This window comes from Vombatus ursinus, unplaced genomic scaffold (assembly GCF_900497805.2).
Source record: "Vombatus ursinus unplaced genomic scaffold, bare-nosed wombat genome assembly UNPS02000582.1, whole genome shotgun sequence".
Lineage (NCBI taxonomy): Eukaryota > Metazoa > Chordata > Mammalia > Diprotodontia > Vombatidae > Vombatus > Vombatus ursinus.
The window spans coordinates 6,681,323-6,687,214 of NW_020940360.1; the positions used below are offsets into that span (position 1 = coordinate 6,681,323).

Consider the following 5,892-nt stretch of genomic DNA (forward strand, 5'->3'; position numbering starts at 1 on the left):
ATTCTAATAAAGCTGCCCCCAGCCCCAATATTCTAATGTCCTTATGGGCCTCACTAAACAGCAGGCATGTTTTGATTTGACCACACAATCTGTCTTTAACTACACCACAGGCCCCCAGACTCAATCATAGGCCTCACTGAACAGCAGGCTCACTGCCCCTACCTAGCCACCGCCTGGCTCCTCCCCCTGACTCAATATCCTAACTTCTTCATATATGCCTCACCAGAACAATAGGTGTGTCCATAAACATATTTCTCACCAGAACAGCAGGTGTGTCCATGTGATGGAATGCTAACTACTACCTCTAGCTAGCCTCTGCCCCCAGACCCAATTCTCATATTTAAACAGGTCTGTCCATACACTCAACCACAATCACATCATCCATTTAGCCCAAGACAGGACCACAGTGCTTTATTATCCATCTTAAACCAGATAGGACCACAATAGCTAGCCAATAAGACAGCAGCACAACCAGGATGTTTGACCACCAAACCATAGAAGGGGCTTCCCCTAAGATAGTGTCTGTGCAGTAATAGTAAAGACCTGACCTAGAGTAAACTTATGACATAGAGAGGCTTATTATAAATCATTATCATACATAAATGCTCCCCCTGCATTTGGGTTTTTCTGTATGCATTGTGAGTAACCTCATGCACAGTTCCACTGAGGCTGGGACCCCCTCTCCCATCACCTAATCCCTTGACACATGCCTTTTTAATATTCATAGTTTCTATTGTGTAATCAGCATCATTACACTATAAAATTGCCTGTCTTGTCTTACTAAGTTGCTGGTTTCTCTTGGAACTCAGCCTGTGGAAGTTATCATTCCCAATAAATGCCTTTATTTGAATTGGAAGTGGCCTGAGTCTGAATTCTTTGAGACGATCTCACAACACACCATGAAACTGCAATATATTCTATGTGCACATCTACACTGAATGCTGTGATGATAGCTTTTCCAACAGCACTCGGCTACCTACACCAACCAATGGAGGCATGATGTGGTTAAGCCCTTTCCAAAGTCTCATATACACCAAAATGTTTATAGTGTATACATATATACATATATAGGAGTCTGTGTGTATATATATACACATGTGTGTTTATATGTATATGTGTATGTATATATACTATATAAACTATATACTATACAAACAATATCTACATATACATACACACACAAATATATATACTATATGAACTCTTTCCCCTGATGCAGTGGGGTGATAGAGCCAGCTTTAACCTACTTCCAAAAGACAACTGTTAGATTTTCAGTATGAGCATTTATGCCTCAGAAATTAGCAAATGCTACAAATCAAGCCTTGATTCATTATTTTGCTGATTGTCTAGACTTAAGCAAGTGATGGAGAAAATGTTAAAAAATGTAGATTGAACTTTAAAAGTATGTCAAGGGTACATTATTTTTCCAGAGATCCAGTTCCTAAACATAAATATTTTGGGTAAATATATAAATATGTTTATATATTATGTATATATATGTGTGTGTGTGTATATGTATGTGTATATATATATATATATATAAAACATGTGTATATGTATATCTGTAGTATCAAAGAAATGGAAACAAAGTGAACATGAAGGCAATGGAATATTACTATGTTAATATTACTATAGTAATCTTCCCTCTTGAAGATGGAAGCCAGAAGCCCAAAGCCACTTGAAGCCTGATGAGTCCTGAAGAAGACTGATGCTCCAAGAGTCCCAATGTAGGACTGACCCTGGAGCTCTCTCATCTCTGACCTCTCACTTATCACCAACTCCTCTCCCATAGTGAAGGGTCTTCATCTCCACTAATAAAAGAGAGCTCCATACCAATGGGCTTTGGGACTGGGGTTTCACAGAGAAGCACAGGAAGATTCTGTGACTTGAAGCCAAGTGAAATTAGCAGAACCAGGAAAATATACACAATGACTACCATAGTGTAAATGGAGAGAGCAACCATAAAACAAACAAATCTGAATGCTGTGAAATGAACAAAAACCAGTCTTGGTACTCACAAAGAAATATGAAATTTTTGTAGAGGTGGGCAACTATGAATGTGGAGCACTGTATAGAATATAATATTTTTTCAATGTGTTGGTTAGTTTTGTTGAGTTTTTTTTTTCTTTCTCTTTTATTCTTTGTTATAAGGCATGACTCTCTGGGAGAAGGAGGGGAAGAAATACATTGGGAAATGTGAGTGATGTAAAAACAAAATAAATCTGTAAACATTGATTTTTTAAAAAAGAAATAACAGAAAAGAAGCCTCTTTCAGGTTTCTTTGTTAGTCTATTTCTACAATCCTAAAGTGAGGTGTTATCTTTAGAATCACCTGTAATTCAGCCTTCCCTCTCCCGGAAGTGCTATGCTCAGTCAAACTATAATAACAGAGAAGAAGATAGCTTGGCATTTTCAGGCAATCACTATGAGGCTTTTTTATAATCTTTTTAGCCTGGGTTCTTTCAAGCAAATTGCTATGAAGTTCTGTTTTTCCCCAGGATGCACCAGGAAGTATCAAAGCCCATGCTGAGATCAGATCTGCCTTTTGACCTCTTCTTAGAATTCTTTTATTAACATCATCTCTTTTTCTAAACTGCTCTGATTCTTCTTGACTTTAACTGAACTACTTTGCTCTCTTCTGGATCTCTCAGTTCAACTGTTACCTAACATAATCAAAGACCCATTTTAGCATTCTGGCCTGGCATATGGTAGGTGCTTAATAAATGCTTATTGGTTGATTTTAGGATTTGTCATGTTCACTGGCTAAGATAAATCTTCCCAAGGATTCATTTCCTCAAACATAAAAATGATTAGGAGAGATTGTGGTCAGCAAATTTTTAATCTCATTTCACCAACTCCTATAATCTATGTAAATAGCAGTGACTATGTTCTAAAAGGCTGTCTGGGCAAATAGCAACTGGACTGACTATTGAATTGTGAGACAAGCTTTTAACCTTTTTCCACATTCACATACAATATGTCAATAAATAATCCACAAAATGACTGGACCTTCAGCCCTGCAAGATAAATGAGAAAAATTTGAAATGCAAACAAGCAATTAATTTAATGGCATGATAAAGAAACAGCAATAGAGATATAACTAGGGATATTTTCACCTGGGATATAAATATTTGGAGGATGGGGGTTGGTGGCTAGGGCACAAAGAAAGGTCAGAGCAGGGGTTTATTCATACCAGGAGAGAGCCTCCTAGTCCAGCTTTTGTCCTCAAGAGGCTGAGTGATGCAACCCTGGAGATGATGGTCCTCTCCTGAGGTCTTGCCGTCCCCTGAATTCCTTTAGAACAGTGTTCTTAACTTTCATTGTGTCATGGACCCCCTTTGGCAGTCTAAAGAAGCTTATGAAGTTCACTGTCAGAATAATGTATTTTAATACCTAATTTTTTTTAAAAAATAGGATTACAAAGGAAGCCAAATATATTGAAGTATAGTTATCAAAATATTTTTCCTGACTTGGCCACACAATCATATATGTGTGATTTATTTATTTTTAATTTATTTTGTTTTAAATTTATGGATTAAAACAAGCATTTCCATAACATAGTACAATAAAAAACCACAAACCCCAGGCTAAGAACCCTTTCGTAGAGGATGAAAGCAATGTGTGCCTCTCTCCTGATGCTACTTCAGCTATAATCAGTCTGGTCAGCACAGTGGGAGGGGAGGAGAGGAAAAGGGAAGGGAGAGATGGGCTGGGGAGGGGAGGAGAGGAGAGGGAATAGAAGGGTGATTCACTTGCCTCAAGAGTGAAACAGGTTGGTTGGAGGAGCACGAGGCAAGCATGGGAACAATAGTTACTACAGGAAGAAAGTGAACCCTCCTCTTGCCCCACAACCAAACGTTGGCAACAAAATCTCATTTTTTTTTTAGAACAGTAATGACTCTGAGCTTGAATCTTATCCCTTAACATAGGAAATAAGGGGAGAGGAATCAACAAGGTCAAAGAGGACCAGGAGAAGTAAAAGGTGCACAAATACAAATAAGATAAGGTGATTTTTTTTCTTCTTCTAAATTTAGTTAGCTTTAGCTCCTGGGAAGCTGATTAAAAACACCAACAACATAGAGGAAAAAGGCTAAGATGTGGGTATTCTTCTCCAGGCTGTGCTCTGGATCTTCTTTACCATCCTGCAACTCTGCATCCTGCTGCCTCTCACAAGTACCATCTGCCCTTGTGGCCTCTCTCCCTGATTGGATGGTCCAAAGAGGGCACCCAGGCCAGCCCGGTTTCATTCCCCTCTAGGCTGGACTCTAGACTTTCTGCACCATCCTCATGCACAAGGTGCCTTTAGTCCTCTCTGCTTTCAGCTTCCTCTTATGTATTTTCTTCTCCCCATTAGAATGTAAATTCCTTGTGTGCCGGAGGGTCAGAAGTGGCTCTCTCCCGGGGGCCACTGCCCCGTCCTCCTGGCCCTCTCAGGCCCCACACCTTCTGCTGCTGCCCAGGATGTATCACGACCGCAGCCAGAAGCAGCACTGGACGTTCTCAAGGTGGGGCGCCTCCGGAGGCCAACCTCAAGTTCAGGTGCAAAGTGTTGGCAAACACTTAGCAAATGATTTAGCCTTCTTAAACCTCATAAAGAACTGATAACCTGCGAATATTAGGAGAAAAGACTGTTAGACTTCTGCTCCATATTTAAGCCTATAATGCCAAGGTCTGCTGTGGGTACAGCATGGATGTACTTCAAGCTTTTTTATCTCAACAACTCATGCTTACTTGTGCTTTTGGCATGCAAAGTAGATGAATTTCATGTGTCCAGTGCACAGTTTGTTGGAAATCTTCGGGAGAGCCCTTTTGGACAGGAAAAGGCACTTGAAAAATTTTTGGAATATTAACTCTTACTTATTCAGCAGCTTAATTTCCACCTTATTGTCCACAATCCCTACCGGCCATTTGAGGGTTTCCTCATTGACTTGAAGACTCATTATCCTGTACTAGAGAACCAGTAGTATTAAGGAAAACAGCTGATGACTTTCTTAATAGAATTGCTTTGACAGATGCTTACCTTTTATGTACACTTTCAAAGATTGCTCTACCATTTTACCCAGTGCCTCCAGGGTTGGAATTAACATGGAAAGTTACTTGCCAGAAAGTCTTATGCTAAAAGAGAATCGAAACTATTTGTCACAGTTATTAGATACAATGAAATGCATGAAAACCTTAGTAAAAAAGTATGAATCACTAAGGCCTGAGGAAGTTACTGCCCTAAAAACTAGAGAAATGCTGAACTTGCATTTAATATAGATGTAAAGAAGAGGAAAGGATATGAAGATGATGAGTATATTTCAAAGAAATCTAATCTGGAGGAGGAAAAATGGACTGATGATGATCTTGTAGATTCCCTACAACTTAATGGGTGTTACCAAAAGTGTTACGTTGGAACATTTAGAGTTAACTCCTGAGTTCTGAGTTGTAAAGTTCAGTGCTTCCACTGAGAGATAGGGGTTCTTTATCTTAGTTCAAAAGTGTATGGTGAAAATAACTCCCGTTTATCAAACCTTTCCCTATTTAAAAAAAGAAAAAGAAAAGGAATATGAGCTTCTTGAGAGCAGGGACTGTCTTTCTTTATACCCAGTACTTAGAACATTGTTTGACACATAGCAAGTGCTTAATAAATACTAGTTGACTTACTGAGCAATGGTCTCTTGGTTGATGTTTTATTGACATCTCATTAAAAACAGTTACTTCCTGAGACCATGGAATTTTTCAGTCCTAGACTAGAACCCAGAAGAATTGGATTCAAATGCTGCCTCCACCATTTGTGAGCTTGTGACTTTCGGAAAGTCACTTTAACTTCTCGAAGCCTCAGTTTCTCTGTCTATAAAATGAGGAGGGTCAGTCAAATGATCTATCTCTAAAGTCCATTCTAGCTCTAAA

The 5,892-nt window shown here is 39.1% G+C and overlaps 1 pseudogene; it reads left to right on the plus strand.

Moving 5' to 3' along the window:
• Positions 1–4,461: 4,461 nt before the first annotated feature.
• LOC114037355 lies at positions 4,462–5,417 on the plus strand (annotated as a pseudogene).
• The last annotated feature ends 475 nt before the right edge of the window (positions 5,418–5,892 follow it).